A 20,226-nucleotide genomic window follows, 5' to 3' on the forward strand; every position below is an offset into this window, starting at 1 on the left:
AAAAAAGTTAAGCTGACTCACTTTCCAGCTGGAAAAACCTTTATAATTGCAGTAAAAAGGCACCAGGGCAGGTACCAATAACATTGTTTTAGGGAACAAACAAAAGCCATCATCAGTTTTGAATTAATTATTTTTATGGGCAAATGAATTTTAAAACCAGGATATCTGACTTGTAACTTGTGGGCACTTTACTACGTTTACTGTTAGACCTTCCTGGAAATTTCCCGAGTTAGAAGAAACATTTAAATTATAACCAGCTACACATTTCTGGTGGGAATCTTTCCCAGTCATAAATAATAAGGAAGTCTTTAGGCTGATGAGGAGGAATTCAGATTCATCTCCCCAGTGTTTTCAGTCAAACCCAGGAACCCAAGGCCCTGCTGCTCTGGAAGTGAGGAGGGATGCTGCAGAGGGTCCTGGCATCATTGCTCAGGCTGTGGGTGCAATGGAGAAAGCAGGAGACCTGACTCACCTGCCTGTCCTTCTCCATGGACTCATCAGCTGTTTGTGTCATTGCTTACCTACAGCCAACATCTGCCAACACCTACAACCAACACCTACACCTACACTGTACCACCCTGGAGAAGCTCAGGTTTTCTCCCAGGGCTTCTCTAGTTGGGATGTGTCACAGAATCACAGACTAGTTCAGTTATTAAAGCTCATCCAATCCCACCCCCTGCCATGGCAGGGACACCTCCCACTGTCCCAGGCTGCTCCAAGCCCTGCCCAACCTGGCCTTGGACACTTCCAGGGATCCAGGGGCAGCCACAGCTGCTCTGGGCACCCTGTGCCAGGGCCTGCCCACCCTCACAGGGAACAATTTCCTCCTGCTATCCAATCTAACCCTGCCCTCTGGCAGTGGGAAGCTGTTTAAAGGAGCAGGGAGGGAGCCAGACTTGGTTGGAGCTGCTGGGAGAGTCTGTGCTCCTTTCTGCTCTGACCATGGTGTGACCCAGACAAGGATGGTGGGTGCAGCTGGGGCCCTGGAGAAGCTCCACTCCACCGTGCACCAGTGATCACCTGCCCTGGGTACACAGGGACACACACAGGGACACCCTCTCTTGTGCCTGGTCGGGCACCACCTCAGGGGACACCTTCATCAAGGCCATGCTGAACCTGGGGTTGGACTGGGATGACTGAACAAGGACTAAACATTAAATCAGGAATCAGGTAGGGGTCTGGTGAAATATGACTGGGAATTTTGTCCTTTGTGCCTTGGAAAGTACAGCTAAAAGAAAAGGATAAAGTTTTGCATTTTTTTTAACCTTTTTTTAAATTGGAAAATCCTTTCTCTTTTTCCAGCCTAGAAACAAAATCTAAAAATACTGAAAAGTGAAAAGAATGCATTTCAGGTCCCAGGTTTTCTGCTTTTGACAAAAAAACAGGCTTCCTTCAATGCAAAATTTTTGCTTACCTGTAAATGTGTGGAAATTTCCAGCCAGCTCTTACACTGATTATTCGGTTCATAAGATCTGAAATGGCAGTGCTGAATTTTCCCATGGTTAACAGTGCAGTGCCAGGCCCTCTCCTCCTGGCTCCAGCCCTGTGTCACCCGTGGCAGGGCAGCACTGAGCCAGAGCAGGGGACCAGGGAGGAGGTCAGCTGCTCGGTGAATCAGGGCTGTGTTGACATGGCAAGTCCAGCTCTTGCCATCCAAATGTTTGTGACCAGTTTATATCCGAGGCCCAAGAGCAAGGTGCGCTGTGACTTCCTTCCCAGGATCCATGTGCTTGGTGCTGGAGGCATCATTTCCAGGAAGCAATCCTGCTCCTTGTTTCATTTACTTCTAAATTATAGATTGTGTGGTCAATGCACCACTGCATTGGTGCTGCTGAATTTACAAGGGACAGATGAAGTTCCTGCAGTGAAACCTCTCCCGTGGCTGTGGGAGCTCTACTGTGCCCCATGAAGGGGAAGGTTTATCGCCACAGAAGTGAATGGGAACTGACTCCATCCTTTAGGTCTGGGTCTGTTTTTGCATGTGGATGCTTTAATAACAAGCCACATGCCCCGGCTGTGGCTGCCCCCTTAATGTTGTGTGAGTGGGTTATTTGAGCATTTTGCTTATGCAGGCAGGGAGCCCTCCCTTCCTTGCTACCTACTCTGCTGCATTTGCCATAGCCAGGGAGCTGGCAGGACCAAAGGCTCCTGGAGCTCTGTGTACAGGAACTCAGTCCTGCCAGGGTTTTGTGGCAGTAACAGCCATAAAGCAGAACAGCCATGATGGCAGGAGTGAGAGCAGGCCCTGTCCCTACTGCTGCTGCCCGTGGCTGCCAAGCTCTCTGTATCAGACCAGGCTTTATTGGGGCTGTGCTTTTTGGGGCTAGAGGTTTGTCCAGCATTTAACACATCAGGGGCTTTGCATGAGAAAAGTCCTGGTAATGGAAGGGCAGGACAAAGCATGACAGAAATTAGGAGGAGCATGAGCCCCTTCCCTGTGCATAAGAGCTGCTGTGAGAGGCTCCTGTTTGCATAACGAAGAGCTCAGCTTTTGCTGTCTGCCTGACTCATTTATGCTTTTCTGCAGCTCCGAGCCCTAATCCAGCCAGCCTTGACATTAGCAGATGCCAAATGAATATTTGCACAAATGTTCACCAGAGAATTTTTGTGCCGCTCCCTCCCTCAAGGTGGCAAGTGTGGGTGTGGAGAGCTGCCCTGCCCCTGTTTGCGAACATGTCCCTTTGAACTCCCTGGCGGGGAGGGTGAAAGAGAGGGGAAAAGGTTTTCCAAGCAAGAAAATAAAAATAATTAATAAAAAAAGTCACCTGAACAGGTTCCAGCCTGTGTTATTTTGTTGTTAACCCAGAAACGTGTGGATATTGAAATCTGGGAAAGGAGTGGAGGAATAGAAATGGCCTCAGTAAGAGTGGGAATGTGGTGAGAAAGAAAGCAAAGCCGAAAAAGCCTCAAATGATGACTTTGCTTTGTTGATATGAAAATTAGACACATACAAATTAGCTAGGAAATATCCTGTTTCTTTCAGGGTGTTGGGGGAGGAGGAGGCATTAACCTTAGAAAGGGAGCTCTCTGGCCACCCCAGGGAAGGTGGGAAGTAAGTGTCAGGTGATGTGTTGACTTTAATGCAGGAAAGGAGCCTGCTGCCGGGAGCAGCACTAATCCTACATCTGCCTTTTGGGCTGCGGTTGTTAATATCCTCCTTTGTCTCTTGGACGCGAGGGCTCCGTGCACCCCACACACTGTCCCGGACACATGGGCTCTGCCTTGGCTGGGAAGGGCAGAAAGGGCCAGCTGGGCAGGGATTTGCAGCTGAGGAACCCAAACCTGCTCACCTGGAGGCTGCCCATGCTGGGCACACCAGCGGGTGCTTTGCCACACACAAGGAATGACAGGGATTTGGTGGTGGCTGCTGTGGGAGCAGGACAGACCGACCCTTCCCCTTCCGCAGCCCCTCAGAGGCTCAGGTGGGAGGCAGGATTCAGCCACCTTTCCCAGACCTCCTGAGGCTCCAGCTGGGTTTGCCACGAGCCTGGGAGTGGGAGCGGCAGCGAAACGCCTGAGGATGGAAGAGTTAAGCACACCCTGGCAGCGCTCCCCTGCCTCCCCTCCCGGGGCTCATCTAGCAGATGGGGGAAATACTAATTATCCCCGAGCGAGTGGTAGCTGTGTGGTGAGGGTGATGCTGTCCTGGAGCTGTGCCACGCCGCTGAGCACGAGGCAGTGCTGCCGAGGGAGAGGGGTGACCCATGGGGACGTGGTGACACCAGCTTGGCAAGAGGATACTACAGCAAATCCCGTGTTCAGGAATCAAAGCAAGGGCTGAAAATAGGCTTGGCTTTTCCCATCCTGCTGTACCCTTGCTTTGGGCACACTGATATCCCTAATTCCTCCCAGGAATTCCCAAAAGAACTAGTAGTTTTTAACCACTGCAGTTGGTCTTTGCAGGTAACTGGAAAGCTGCTCTGGAAGAGACTGTTTTGTTAAAAAACAAGCAAACTAACAAAAATCCACGGATTTAGCGTGTCTTAGATGCCAAAGGTGCCTTGTCAGCAGGCAGCTTGTCCCTGGGGTTTGCAGGGTGGAGAGACAGGTTCCAGTTGCTACTTTTGAGTGAGGATCTGTGCGTCTGCCCCTCCCTTCTCCCCCAGCTCCCTGCCACTGCTCTGGGCTCTGCAGATGAAAGCTGCGTTCCAAACAAAGCATTATTGATTATTATCCCCTCGAATTTCAGAGTGGGCTTGCATTTCATGTACATGCCACAGTCCATGGGCTTGCTGGAATAAATAACACATGGGAGCTTGTTCGTATGCCGAGTCAATAGGGAGCTGTCGGCTTTCATGTGATTTCACACATTTTTTCAGCTAGCTCAGCAATCCAAATGCAAAAATCCAGCAAACAGGGACATCCTGTTTATTTCTAACAATCCCTGGAGAAGACTGTATCCGTAAACCAATGAATGGATTACACTCATCCATAGATGATGGGGTTTTTTCCATCTGTGACAGATATAATATGGAAAATCTCCATTTAATATCTGATCCAAGAATAATTCAATACAAGTGAGTAATATAAGTTAAAAATACTGTAAGTTCTGCTTAACTCCTTCAGGGTGGGAGGCAGAAGCTGGTGGAATGGAGCTTGTGCATGGTATCTCCTCTCAGTGACCTGACATCCATTCACCTCTGAGGAGCACAGCCTGTGACCAAGTGATCAGGTTTGGACCCTTCTGAAGGACACCCTAAAAGCCTGGCTGGGAAATGAACTAGGGGTCTGAAATGCAGAGGATGTAGGTGGATCTCAGTCAGTGTTGTCATGATGGTCTTCTGGAATACTCCAGAGTCCTGGAATCAGAGAATCACAAAATGATTTGAGTTGGAAAGGACCTTAAAAATCACCTTGTTCCAATCCCCTGCCATGGCAGGGACACCTCCCACTGTCCCAGGCTGCTCCAAACCCCAGTGTCCAACATGGCCTTGGGCACTTCCAGGGATTCAGGGGCAGCCACAGCTGCTCTTAGTACCTTGTGCCAGGGCCTGGCAACCCTCCCAGGGAACAATTCCTAATTCCCAATATTCCATCTATTCCTGCTCCCTGGTAGTGGGAAGCCATTCCTTGTGTCCTGTCTCCCCAGGCCCTTGTGAAAACTCTCCCTCCGTCTTTCTTCTCTTTAGGCTCCCTTCAGGCCCTGCAAGGCCACCCTGAGCTCACCCCAAAGCTTCTCCTCTCCAGGTGAACATTCCCAGCCATGCCAGCCTTTCCTCCCAGCAGAGCTGCTCCATCCCTCTGCTCATTCTGGAGCCTCCTCTGGCCTGGCTCCAGCAGCTCCAGCTCCTGCCTGTGCTGGAACCAGGGCTGGGGCAGCTCTGCAGGTGGGCTCTCACCTGGGCACAGGGGCACAGGGACGGCATCCTCCCAGCCCACACTGCTTTTAGTGCATGATATAGATATATATAGAAATATACACATATACATGTCTGTGCATCTACAAGCACACACATACAGGCACACACAGCCACGCACCCATTACACATACACATACACATATGTGTGTGCCTCTCTGTATTCACTGGTAGCCTCCCTGCATCCCAAAGCTTTTGTCCTTGACCCAGTGACTAGCAGGAGAGGAAAGGCAGCAGATGGGTGCACACAGAGAGCGAGTGCAGGGAAAGTCGAGCCAATATTGCTCACTATGATAGACAGTGGTCTTAGCACACCAGCAGCCTAATGCAATGTTTCTTGCTGTCAGTTTTTTGGTGGATATGCTGGCAAGGGATGGATTTAAGGAGGAATGTGAAGTGTCAGAACTTGCTGCTGTTTGCAGGGATCTTCCCGGTGCAGAGGAGGGCACTGGGGCCCATCAGTGTCAGTGGAAAGGAGCAGGCTCAATGATTTATTGCTGAAAGTCCAGCTGAATTTAATGTATGTTTTACCTTCCTGGAGACTGGTTCTCCTTCAGATAACCTGGCAATGAGACCTGGAGCTGGCTGTGGGCAAAAACCAGAAGAGGAGAAAAATAAGGTTTTGCTATTATGATTGAATTTTGTATGGGATAGACATTGGGTAACATTTCCCCTTTTCATCCTGCCTCTCTGCATTCTGATATCCCTGAGTACCCTATCTTGTCCTGTCAGCCATGGTCTCCAAATGACTGTGCAGAATTCAGGAATATTTTGGAACATATGTTCCCCCACCTGTCTGGGGCCAAATATTTCCTTCTCCTCCCCCCCCCCCCCCCCCCCAATACAAGGGAGGAAATCACTGATTAACATGTTCATTACTCATTTTTGGTACAGTACAGTCCAAACATCTCAGGTATAGCCCCTGATTTTTGTGGTGAGCACATTATATACTCCCTGAGCAACAGCTGTGGAGCACTTGGTTCTTGAGAAGATAATTCAATTTTGTGTCTTCCCAATAAACAAGAATTATATTGTCATTAGTGTGGAGTAGATTTGGCTAAACCTGCTGCCTTGAAGATGCTTGTTTATGGTTAGAGCCCTGCTAGCTCTGGTGCTGAGGTTTATGGAGTTGTATAATATTTGTGTGTGTCCCTTTGCCTTTACTGTTCGATCAGTGAGCAAAGAAAGAGGAAATCAGATTTGTTAGCAATAAAGTAGTGTACAATAGCTATTAAAATAGGGTAATTACATAATTAGCACGGTAGTGGTAACTCACCCAGCATGAACAACAGTAAAACAGGCTCCTGTTTCTCTTGGTTCAACTCGAGCCGGGACCCTAACAAAACTTCCAAAATGGTTATTTAGTAGAAACACACACAAAAAACTTAAAAGCTATCATAAAACTGAGAAGGGAGGCACAAAAAAACCACAGGGAAGCCAAACACTTTCAAAGAAACAATAGTAAATTAGGTGTTAAAGATATAAAAGCCTGTTCCCTAACAATTTAATTAGGTAGCATGTCTGTTACAGACATTATGCTGCTAGTTTTGGAACCCATGGCAGGGCCTCACAGCTCTCAATTCACACTAGCCCCCAAGAGAGGAGTTTGTTATGAAGGACTGATGTTTTTGCTCTACAGAAAAGTGTGATGGTAATCAAGTGAAAATGGCAGGTAGCACAAGAAATTACTATTTTTCTTTGCAACTTTCCTTTACATATATTTACAGTAATTAAAATCCCAGTTTGAAGAATAGTTCTGGTTTTAATTAGCACCTGCTTCAGTTTCATCTGAGCTCATTCCCTCTAAGAAGGATCAAAACAATAACACTTTCCTGAAAGGAGCTTGAGTTTGAGCAGTGTGAGATAAGGTTGCCCCAGCTCCTGTCCTGCCTGCAGGAATAGGGCTCAGCCCTTGCCTGAGTGTGCAGCTTTGCCTGTGGTCTCCTTAAACCTCCTGCAGCCAAACAGCATCTCTCCTACTTGAGAGGAACCATCTTGCCCACCTGAAATCTGGCTGGTGGGATTCTGGCTCCACCCAAAAAAAAGGGAATCCTGGTGGTTTTCATAGAATCATAATTTTGCCTGGGCTGAGACCACTGTGTTAGTGACTTTTAAGATTAAATTTGTGAGGTGGAAGTGGAGACAGGAGTACCAGGGGAGGGAAGGGTTTTGCATGTTAAGAGGCTCTTGTTTAATGTAAAGGACAGTCCAAGTGCCTCAGTGTTGCTCTAAATGTCACCCCATCACTGGACACTGTGATAAAGCCTCTGCTTTTACCACTGAGGCTCTAAAGATGTGTTTTTTCTCTTGATGGCAAAGAGGGTCGTAGTTAATGACTGCTGTAAAAAGAGAGGGATCTTGTGGGAAGATTCTCTCCGACCTCTTCTCAAAGGTAGGACACTCAGCAGTAATTCCTGCTGTGCTCAGGGCAATTTTTAGGGATAAAGTTTCCATCAGAGTGTTGCTTGATACTTTGTTCTTCCATCACCTCCCAGCAGTGTTTATACCCAGGAACGGAAAGGCATCACAAGCCAAGGTGTCATTTATTTTTAGTGGAGTTTCTTTGCTTAAAAGTGATGGCGTGTCCCTGGTGGAGTTAACCAAAACAAGTGAAGGGGTCCACTCATAAGCTCCCGGTTGGTTTGCAGGCTTTGTCTGAACCATCAGTCTGATTTTATGTCATCCAAAGAGGAACATGTTGCCCTGCCCTCACACCACTTTCGAGCTGCCTGCACCCCCTCAGTGCTGCTGCTCATCCAGCAGATCTCAAACAAGTGGTGCTGTCACCAAATGAGACCAAGCCCATTGGAGAAGTGTCTTGGCTCCCTGCAGAAATGGGAATCTTCAATCCCAGCTCAGTATTAGTCCACTCCAACACTGCCAGCTGGAAGAAAAGTCAGATCTTCTCTTTTTCAGATCCTGCACAGTGAAGTGCAGGAGCTGCTGGGTTCAGTGTACTCCAGAGAGAGGTGACAGCTCTTCTAAGCCTTACGTATGCCTTTGCACTTCCAGATCTCTAATGCTGTGCTTGGATGGAAAAGGGAGGAGCACTTCAAAGGAGGACAGGTCTGCTTCAAACATGTCTTTGTTTCTGAGGGCAAGGTGTGGGGGCAAAGCAGCTCCCCTGAGGAAGAGCTGCTCCCCACAGCCCAAACACAGTCCCTGTGTTTTGGGAGCATGAACCCCCTTGCTTTGTATCTAGAGAACGAGGCTGGACTAAAATGCCTCTGCTCGAGAGAGGCACTGCAGGCCCTGGGGCTGCTCCCATGGAGTTGTGAGCGCTGCTGCAGGCAGAGCTGGCTTTCAGTGATAGTGACCAGAGGGGGTGGATGGCTCCTCTGACCCCATCAGCTGCCCAGCTGAGCTGCAATGCTAAGAGAGCAAAGATCCAGTGACTTCTCTTACTCTGGTATCCATGTCCAAAATTTCTCTCCGGGCCACTGAGATTCCACTTCTCCTCCCAAAGTAGCTGGCAGCAGCTACCCTCCCTGGGGAGCAGAGGCTTCTGCATTTTCATGCTGTTGTGTGTGTTGTTTGCAAAGAGCTTTGGAGTGAAATCTTTCTCACAAGGCTTTTTTTTTTTTTTTATTAGCACTTCATTGTTTTTTCAGGGCTGCAAACATAAGCTCAGCCATCCCGATGCTATTTTGGACCTCACACCTCTACTTGACCTAAGAAAACTAAGGACAGCTGCAAAAATACAAACAAACAAATAACTTAAGCATTGGCTATGCTTTAAACCACTAATGAGCTGAGCCTAACAACCCCCCTAGGAGGCATATGTTAATTTATATGTTTTCATTAAGTCTAGTCTTCAGCTTCCGATTTGTCTGTGCAGTGTGGCAGGGTCCTCAGTGAGCAAGGGAGACAGAGCTGGGACTGGAGCGTAAAAGAGAGCTGGAAACAGAGCATTTTCTGCTATTAAACATCTGCTGAAAATGACAATGACCGTGTTAGGGTGGTGTGATGGGATGTTCTGGTCGCTGCATGTGCATGGACATCAAGCAAAGAGCTGAAAGAATGCCCGTAATTGTGCCTGGTGGGGAGGAGGATGGCACAGATCCGCAGGGAGCTGCCTCAGCCCTCGGTGGGACTTGGGGCCAGGGGCTCTTTGCTGCCAGAGCTGCAAACCCCTGCCCATCTCACTGCACTCCAGCTGAGCTCACATTTCCCACAGACAAGTACTGAAAATGGGAGAAAAGCAACCATTGGAGAAGGGGACAGTAATGTTCCCCCGATTGCTTCTTGGTGTTACTGGATGTCAGCGGTTCTGGCATAAACAGCTTGTTCCCCCTTCCGAGCTCTATTTTCCAGCTTGTTTCTATGAAGCAGCAGTTATTCATGACTTCATTCCAGATCTATTGCTCTGGGATTTGGGAAGTGCTGCCACTCCCTCAGCCGACATTGCTGCTGTGGGGTGGGGAGAAGGAGAAATGGGGAATAAACAGAGCTGTCACCTTGCACAAAGTGGCAGATGGAGCTTCTTGCACTGCCCAACCCAGCTGCAGCCCCTAGGTGGGAGCCAGGGCTGTGAGTAGGGCCAGGACATGCAGGAGCTGAAGGAAACCATCGCCTCCAAGTATAAATAGCAACATGAGATCCTCACATAGCAGCCGAGATAGGAAAGCACTGGACACATCCATGCCCTGCAGCTCCTCCTCCGTAATTCCGGGAGGCTAACACTGTGTGTTGGGTGGTGCAGCAGCAGGGTCAGTGGCTGCTGAGGCTACTGCAGCCTCTTGTGCTTGCCCTGGGCTATTTGATCTGTGGGAAATCCAACTTGTCCTCTTCCACAGGACAGATGCAGCCACTGGGCTTCAGGCCCGAGTGGTCTGACGTTGATCTCAAGATCTCAAACTGCCCCCTGGTCATCAAGGTTGCCTGTGGAGGCAACGTTGATGACCAAGGGGCAGTTTGAGATCTTCAGGGGGGGGTGTTGAGATGATCAGGGGTGTGTTGAGATAGCAGAGGGATGCTGCTGGAGAGGGGAGCCAGCAGTGCTCATTGCCCAGCCTCACTCCAGACATTGGTGCTGTCGTGACTGGCAGCAGAACAGAGTCCACTGACTCCAAATGTCTCTTTGATTGGAGAACTGAGATGGGTAAAAATAGCAGCTTACTGTTGAGGAAAACTGCTTCCTGTCTGGGCCTGATTTCATCGCCCAGGCCAGTGCAGCTGCAAAACCACAGCCTGGCTCTGTCACTTTGCGCGCTCCTTTTACATGAGATCCAATCACTGCATTTCAGAGGGGCCTCTGGTTCTCAGGGCTCTGCTTCAGGGTACCCAGCCTCAAATATTTGGGGCTCCACATCAGTCACATTTGAAATGTATTATTTGTTTATTTGCACTGAGACTGCCTGAGAGGCTTCCTCCCTCTGCTAGGAAGTTCCCACCCTGTTTTACTTATGATCTAACCTTGCAGTTTGTAACCCTCTGGCTGGGAATGGGCACCCATGAGAGGGAACTGCTCCTGCTTTGTGTTGGGAGTGTGGTCATTTCGCAGCTGGGCTCGTCTCCAGCTGGATGAGCAGGGGAAAAGGCTGGAGGAAAGTGGAGAGAAGAGCAGGTCACAGACTGGACACATTCCTCTTGAATGGGATCCAAGGCTGTAGCCCGCTTAGGTGCAACAGAATGCTGGTGGGTGTCGGAGCAAAGGCTGAGGGAACTGGGACTATTTGGTCAAGATCAACCAAGCCGATCCTTTAAATTGTCTTACAGGCCAGGCTCTTCACCTCCTAGGACTGTAACCCTCAGTGTGCCTTGCAGAGGTGAAGTCATTTTATGGGTGATCTTAGAAACTGCCCCTGTAACATGATTGAAGCCTTTTTTGAGGCAAACAATGCCCTGAGTGTTACTGGATTTCTGGGATGGCTCCTCTAGAGAAGTGTGGAACCAGTGGTTTGGATCATGTCTCATCCTGCCAGCTCATGCTCCTCTGTCTTTCTGCAGATGACGGTCACCCCATGGTGCCACAGCCTGTATGGTCGCCCACCTTCTGCTTCCTGCCCTGCCAGGTTATCACCAAACACACAACAAGGGCTGTGAAACAGGGCTAAGGCATATGGCAGATGAGCTCCAGCAGTCACAGGCCACCTTCAGAAAAAAATGCAGCATCTCTCTCCCAAGAGTGCTGCTCTGGAGGAGGAGAGTGGCTGAATCTCACCCAGATCTGATGCTCTGCGTTGAGCAGTCTTGTGTTTCACAAGCACTTGTGTTGTGCCTTACACCAGCAAGTGTTTCCTCTGGTTTTGGAGGTATCTTGTGTGAGTTTAGCTCCTCAGCCTGTGGGGAGGCTGCCTGTTTAGTGTCATATGACACTTCAGTGGCCGGAGTTTTTCACATTCAGGTGTCATCTCCCTCATTTTTGGTGAAACTACAGTTAGATTTTCTTTTCTTCTTTCCATCTTAGGAGTGGAATAACTCTGAGGATTTGTTCCACTACAATCCCTCTTCCCAGAACAGTAGATAAATATTTCAAGCTGTGTCTGATTTGATTTAAGATCTTATTTCTGTTGCTGAGGTACATTTTCCTTGCACAGAGGACAGGCTCCATCAGAGCTGTGATGATTCACAAAGGGTTGATTTGCCAGTTGTGTTCTCTGGCTGTTGCTGGGTTTGGGAAGCAGATCTGCCCTGGACCTTCCCACAGACCCAAGGGTTGCAGCTGGGTCAGGCTGGGTGTTAATGGGAGCTGCTCAGAAGGTGGAATTTCCTGTAGGAAAAGCTCTGACACTCCCTAGCTCTTTTTTTTATTGAATCAAGATAAAAAGGTGAAATTTGGAAGTTTCCCACAAATTGTAAATTTAGGAACTGTTCAGGAAAGAAAGCCTTATTGAAGTGATTTGTTTCTACTTTCCTATTATAAAAAATCAGGAAAAACTAAGACATTAGGCAGTGGGAAATGTAAAATCTCCATAAGGTTTGAGTCAATATTCAACTCTATGCAGCAGTGGAAGCAAAAAGACTAGAATGAAACGAAGCATGTCAATGCCATTGAGAGGAACCAGCGCGGTGGTGATGAAACACCGTGTTTTGACATTCTCCTGATGTAAAATTTCATTAAAATTGACAAACTGCCGAGAAATATTTTGATTTTTAAATAGACTTTACTGGATGAGAAATCACTCTGTTGAAAAATTTTCAGCTGGCTCTCTTGCAAACTGAGTCAACAGCTGATGAGCAGACCATGTCACTGCTGGGGAGGGCTGGAGACACGTGAGGGTCAAACCCCCAGCGCTCGAGCAGCCACTCCTCAAATGCCATTGCCTGGAGCAGGAAGCTGGGCTGGACAAGAACGACAGTGTTTGGCACCTCAGGAGTGCCCAGATGGCCCCGCACCAGGTGCTGTCTCTGCAGAGAGGACACAGCCCAAGCTGTTATCAAAGCTTCTCACAGCAGCCATTACAGACTGACAAGTCAGGACACCTTCACCAGGAGCCAGAGGCAGGTCCTAAATCACCCTCTAAATTCCAAGCAGATGTAAAATGTGGAAGCACGAGGAAGATAGTGAGAGGAGCTGTTCTCTGCAACAGACCTCGTGGAACATGTGCTCGTGTCTTCTGCTAGTCAGGCCTCTGCCAAAGGAGAGCATCAGATCTGAGGAACTGCTGGTTCAAACTGACACTTGATCTCCTCTTAGGTGATTCCATGTGCATCCATGGTACATGAATCTTCACTGTCTGCTAAGTCTGAAAGCTACTTTGTTCTGTGGTCAGCTTCAGAGTGAGAGGAAACAAACATGCTGAATTCCACAACTGCCTCACTTCCAGTAATTCCTTGTACACTAGTCAAACTATATAACTGAAGTGCTAAAAAGTATTAATAATGTAACACTTAAGAAGAGCTGTCAGTCAGAAAAATGTGTGCCCTGTTTTTGGGTGCATAACATGTGGTGCTTTGTCTCTAGGTGGAAATCTCAGCCAGACTCAGCCCAACCTGAGGAGCTGCAGCTGCCACCCAGGTGCATGACCCAGTCTGGCTAGGCTACACTGGGATAATATAGGAAGACAACAGATCTGGCACATCCCCCCACTCTGGGGCTTCTTCAGGTGTTGTGCATTCAGACTATTACACAACAGGAGGATTTGTCTGAAGAGTTTCACAGCTGGAAGATGTGTGTGATAGATTCATGGTAGGAGATAAGATCTTTTTTGAATGCCTGAAGAAGGTACAATACAACTCTGCAATGACACGAGCTGTGCTCATTTGTGAACCCTAAGGCTCTGGAGTGCAGTGGGAGATCAGGGTGGGTTTGTGCTGCAGCTGGGCCACGCCATGGGCTGGGACATGGGATCAGCACCCGGAGAGGGGGAGATGAAAGCTCTTAACTGCCAGTCACAGCCCTTGCACATGGACAGTGAACTTGGGCATTCCAGCACACGTGGGGACACCACTCACACAGAGCTTACACTGAAAGAGGGAAACCTACAAAGCTCTGGTTTGCAGTGAAGTTCTATTGTTGAGTTCTGCTGACCCTTAGTAGATAATAAGGTTTTTTTTCCCTTTTTAAAATATTTTTATGCTTTTTTGCTGGGAACATCTTGGATAACTTCTCCTGATTGCCTTTTGATGCAGATTGAAGGTTAGAGTTGGGCAGAAAAACAACAGATGGGCTAAAAAGGAGATTTTTGGTGCACATGTGACAAATGCCAGGTCAGGAGGGCCCACCATCATTTTCATCTGGCTTGATACTCCAGGGCTGCTTTTAGTGACCCTTCCCATCTCTGAGGTGACCCTAGCTTTTCCACAGCTCCAGGTATATAAGAAGCATCACTGGCAGAAAGAAGTAGATGGATAATTTGTAATGAATTATCTAAATAGCAATGACGCCTTTTTTCCCAGTATGTGAGTTGTCCAAATGAAAAGGTTGGATTTTTTTTTGAGAAACTTCTTATTTGGAAGGTTTTTAAAAAAATAATCTCTGAAAAGAAAGGAAATCTTGGTCTGGAGCTTATTAGTGAGTAGTTTGTTGTTAGTGTTTGATAGTCCAAGTACAGGCTTTCTTGCATGCGTGCACACAGCTCACATGGGCCTGATTAAATCCCTCTAAAACCCAGGGAGCTTTCCTGCTGGCACTGGCAAGCCCTGGAAGGTCCATGGAGAGGACCTTCCTCATCTGAAAGGACAGGAATACTCTGGAATAGGTTTACTGGCTATAGGTATTCATTATGCTTGCTGAGACTCTTCAATATTGGCTCAACATTTGTCCATTCAGGGAACAAACCTGTTCAGTAACTCCTCTGGCAACAAGCCTGACTGAGCTTTGGGCTCAGTTTGGCTGTGTCCTTGTAAGCTCAGAATTTAGCAAGGGATTTTTAACAGGTTTTATGAAAACAGCTTCTTGGGCAGAGGAGAGAAGCTAGTCTGGTATTTAAAGGGCTAGAATTATGTGGGAATAATTTTCTGAAAGTGCCTTTCCAGTTTCCAAGCCCAATTCCCACTTTCTTTTCATTCTCTTGTGTTGGTTTGCCCACTCCAGCTCTCATTGCTGGCTCTGTTCCTGACTCCTAAGCCCTGGAAATACCCAGTTGGCCATCTCTCCCTCAGAGCCACCACAGGTCTGGGTGGGCCACAGGTGCCACCTGTAACAGTGAGGTGCTGAGAGTGGAGCTCCTGGGACATTCAGTCCTGCGGTGCTGCCATCAGTTTCCAGGCCTAGAAACCCATTTATGGATTCCCAGCTGGAGCTTCCTTGTCTCTTCAGTGACCTCCAAAAATCTGGTACTGCAATGTGAATTCCTTCAGCTGTCCCCAGGAGCACTTCAGCTCTTTGAAAATCTCCCTCATTCCCTATTCTTTGCCTGCTGGGGCTTTGGCTGATGGAGCCCTCAACCCACCTGCAGCAACATTTGATGTCTTCTCAGAGCGTGGAAATGCTGTAAAAGAGCAAGAGTGCTCAAGTCTGCTTCTTGAAATGGAGTAAGCACTGAATGCACAAACTGCTCTCTGAGGGACAAAAGGGGGTCTCTTGCAACCCAAGAAGGTTCAGTGGCTGGCTCAATGGGTTGCTCTTCTGGCTCCCAATCTTTGTGTCACCTGTGAGGCTTGGCTGTGAGTCTGGTCCCTACCACAGTCACACTTCCTGACTCTTTCAGGACCCTCCCAGTTTTCCATTGTGATGCAAACTCTGCCACAGCTGTTGTACCCACTCAGCTTTCTCCAGCAAAGCCTGTCCTTTGCTCCCCAGAAAGCCGCACCCTCTCCTCCTCCACACTGTGGTCCCCACGCCTGGAACACAGGAAGCAGGACAAGGTCTGCTGCCCCACAACAGCCCTGTCCACAGTGGAGCACATCTGTGAAGGAGATGTGAACAAGAGAGATGTGTTCCAGTCTTTGCCCAACAGCAGGCTGAGGGTTTGCCCTGCTTCCCCCAGCATCTCCTGGGATCCAGACCCAAATCCATCCCTACTGTACCAATGTCAAACTCTTCCACAGCCCAGCTTTTGCCTCTTTCCAGGTTTGTCTGCAAGTAGGGCAGAGAGAAGGTAGAATGGGTGATGTCTTTTAAACCAGAAGGGGTTATATTTCCTTGGTGGAGTCAGTGCACATGTATCCAAGGAAGGACTGAAAATTGGAAAGGAACAGAGCCCAGCTCACATAGCTGTGCAGATAGCCATGGGTTGGCCAGCACAGAGCAGGAGCACTGTGCCATGACAGGAGGCTGGCATGGCATCATCTCAGATTATTAGAGCCTCTTGTTTTATAAGCAAGGTTCTGGGGGAGGGAATATGTAGTGAAGTGAAACTGGTGATTGTACAGGCACGCCGGCGATTAGGGCTGCAGTGGGTGGGCAGTCTGTGGGGGCTGCTGTGTTAACTCCAGCCAAGGAGAGGCACATGCTTTCCAATCTATGCTATCTCAGTTTCAGTGCTGCAGACAACCCATCAGGGTGTCATTAACAAGCAGTTTTTCTGCTCTTATTGCTGTGCTTTAAGGAAATATGTCAAAGGCATTTCTTGAGAGCGAGGTCTCGGTGCGATCAGATTGCTCCAGCCTTCTCACAGCATTCCATTCAGATTATAATACACAATAGTTCAGACCCTGCTGTGTCCCATTACTCAATTATGAAATTGCTTTAGAAGTTAGAGCTTACTGATTGGCTCCCAATGATTTCATACCCATCATATTTCTGTGTTTGTGCTCTTGGGCTGACTGCTCTGTCTGGTTGGTTCAAGCCATTTTACTCCTCTGTTTTATGCACTTGCATATATTTTATACCTGTCTGTATCATTAACTACCTCCCTCAATATGCTTTGCAACTTCAAACCAGGCTGTGAAAGTGAAAATTACCTTTGAGGGTTGTTGTTGAGGGTGTGGAGCCTTTGTGTTATTGGCTCAGGGCTGAGAGAGGTAGGAAGGTGTAGTGAACCCAAGCACAGCCCCATGGTGCAGAGCTCCTCTGCCTCCCCTGCCTGGCAGATGTGCAGCTGCCCACGAGGGAGCAAAATGGGGAGAGGATGATGGCGTGGCAACTGAATTTTTTTGTGCAGCATCTGCCAGTCAGACGGAATCCTAAAGCACTTATCCTCCGAACATCACAACCATTTCATCTGCTACCCATCACAACCAGCCTCTATAAAATTTAACTTTGTTCATTAATTAGTCACAAGGGGCAAGGAAAAAGTGATATTGATAGTTGGTGAGACCCGCTTTCATGTATCAGGTCTTGACACTGCTCTTTGCCCTCATGGAGTAAACCTTTCTCACTGGTGGAAGATTTGCTGGAGAGAGGCACTGCTGCTTTATATTAAAACAGGGATTTTACACCTGTTGGAAATAAACCCCAAGAAACCTGAATAGATGTGGTTTGATTCTACTGAATGACACAATTTATCCTATCCTGCATGATAGGAGAGCAAACAAGAATGAAGTCAGGAGGATTCAGCTTGTGCATCTTTGAGATGGTCAGTCCTGTTTGAACCCACCCATGTAAGAACTGAAGCAAGATCCTGTTCTAAATTAAAACAGTGTTATGTGATTTACTTTAGAGACCCAAAATAAACTTGGGCTTTGAACTTTTCTAAAATGACTGCAAGTATCACTTTGAGCATCTATTATTAACAGCAGTGTTAATTTTCAGTACCATTTTGTACCACCCAAAGCAAAAAAGCTGAGGCTGATAAACTGATAGTACATGCATTGCCAGAGCCTATTAGAATCAAATTGTTGACATCTTCTAGGGAGATGCTGAGATTACAAAAAAATTCTGTGCAAAAATGTCCTTGGTATGCAATTAATATTCTGCCTCCTCTGTCAATAAAAGAATGTGATTCAGAGTCAGAGGGAACGGCTTAGGTGGTTGGATGTGTTTGGGAGCTGTGGAAGTGGAGCAATTGGAAGCTAATGACCTCATGCTCAAGCCCTCAATCTGCTGTTCAAGGGGGGAGATTTCTTAATAAAACCCCTGAACTCTGGTGGTCCCTCAAGAACTTCCCTTTTGTCAAATCCTGAAATCCTCTGTAGGTTAAGCCCTTGCTGGAGACATTTAGATACATGCACAAATTAGGATGAATTCAGGACACTGGATCTGTCTGCCTTGTTTTGAAGGAATAGGTTTTTTCCCAGAATCAGTGTTTAGCATTTTTTTGTTCCTCCAGTTCAGAGTAGACCACCAGCAGGTTTGTTTCACCCTCTAGGTGTTACCAGGGAATTACTGGAAAGCAGCATGACTTTCTATACCTTTGATGCTGGTAAAATGATAGCCCCTTCTGCCTACACAGGGATGTAGCTAGAAGGTCTTTAAAAAGTTTCAGCTTATGGTTCCAAGATGAGTAAAGGCTTTGGCAACGGCAACAGGATCCTCTCACCTGCCAACAGATAAGAATCTGTTCACCATTCTGGGTTAAGCTGTTCAGTCAATCGAGTACTCAGAAAATATCCAGCATTGTGCCATATACATCTTTCCCTTTCAGGGTTTCCCCTGGATGTGATCATTCTGATGACCTGCCACACCACTAGGTGCTTATCTTGTGAAGTTATTTCATGTATTTATTAACTCATTGTGTTTATTTATTTAAATATTCTCTGCAGATGAGACATATGGCAATTGCTGGCCAGCTTAGTCTCAGCTGCTCCTCAGATCCAGCTGCTAATATAATTTCATAACTTGGCTTGTGTAGTTCAGATCTGTACCAAAAGACTCTGTTTTGAATTACCATTATATTTTATATTAATACTAAGCAAACTCACAGCTGTCCTACATTGCTGTTTCTACCCTCCCTGGAATTCAGCTCTCAGACAGAGGACATAACACTCTTGTATGTCTGTCTCTCAAGCTTTCAGATCTGTCCTGGACTTGTCTTGTCTACAGCAGAGATGTGCTAATTGCCACTGCAGCATTCTCAGCTCAAGAGTTCCACGGCTTTTTCAAGGAAAGGCCTAAGTCAGACCTGACCTGGAAAGTTTTTCCAGCAAAGCCACAGTCACTTTCAACTGGGTAGCCCAAGAAAGACTTACATGCAGACTATCCAAAGTCTCTGAGGGTGTTTGGGATGGGATCTCAGAAGTATTTAGTCACCTAAAGATGAGGAATGGTATCTAGCAGGATTTTCCAAACCACACTGGGCTTGTGTCTGTCTCAGGAAGTCAGTGGAGTTAAGCTCTGAGGCACACTGGGGCAGAGGGCTCCATGCCCTGGACACATCTGCCCCTCTGCAGGAGCACCAGCACCTTTTGGAGCCTGGTGATGGTGAACCACAGCCTGGAAGCTGAGCTCCTTACCCCAGCTCTGGGGAATGGTTTCACCTGCAGAATAAAATCTCCCAACTCACCTGCACTCAGCTGTTGTCTGGGGCTAAGGTGTGGGGTCTACCTAGGACAGGCATTTCCAGCTTGCTCCATCACTGAAACTGCACAAACAGCTCTCATCTGTGGGAATGACATTTCAGTCAGCTGTGTGACCCAAATATTTTCTTTTTCCTGCAGAGGCAGAGTTGTTAGGGAGAGGGAAAATATCAAACAGTTGGATTTTTTGTACTGAGTCCTGGATGAGCAATGCTCACAGCCACCTTTCAGTCCACGGCTGCTGATGTGCTCAGGGCTCTATTTCTTTAGCACAAGGGGGGAATGTGGCCTTCTGCTAGCAAACAGCTCAGCTCTTCCCAGAGAGGCAGGGAAGAGAGTACACACTGAAAGCTGGATATTTCTGTTGGTGACAAGCTAACTGATCATCTTTTATGGATGAAAACAGAGAAAACATGTGAATCCATTGTAAATCCCACCCTCAGCAATCCCCTGGGATAAAAGGCTAGAAAGCATCTCGGGTGACTGTGGGGTGTGCAGCAGGCTGGCAGCCGTGGCACCAGCACACTGAAACCCACAGCACTGCCAACAGGCACAAATCCAGCCCCGCAGGGACATGTGGCCAGATGTGGGTTGGAGGTGCACCTCACCTGGGACCTTTCCAAGGTACACCGGCATCGTGCTGTGCAGCTGAGAGCCAGCTCCTCACCCTCCATCTTCTGCTTTCTCCTCAGAGTGGATTCAAGTTTATTTAATCTCAGATTTCTTGCTGAAAAATGCTCAGTGAGCATGAAATGCCTTTGAACTCTGGGAGTTTTGCTACTGCCTGTAACAGGGCTGGGAGCAGGCGACGGCCGCTCCCGCAGCCGTGGCAAACACCTCTGCTCCCCAGGGGCAGGAGCAGGGAGCAGGGGGTCCTTCTGTGCCCCTGCACACTTTGGGAGCACTGGGAAGTGGCAGGGGGGCACAGGGTGTGCCCCTCGTGCCCTGTGCTCCTGCATGCACATGGCACACGGCGGGGGCACTCTGAGCTCCATGTGAAAGTGTTTCCAGCCCAGACAACAAACAGCTGCGAGGGACTTGGAATCCATCAGAAAGCAGATAGCCAGGAAACCCTTTCCATGAAGAG

The sequence above is a fragment of the Serinus canaria genome, chromosome 13, assembly GCF_022539315.1.
Source record: "Serinus canaria isolate serCan28SL12 chromosome 13, serCan2020, whole genome shotgun sequence".
Lineage (NCBI taxonomy): Eukaryota > Metazoa > Chordata > Aves > Passeriformes > Fringillidae > Serinus > Serinus canaria.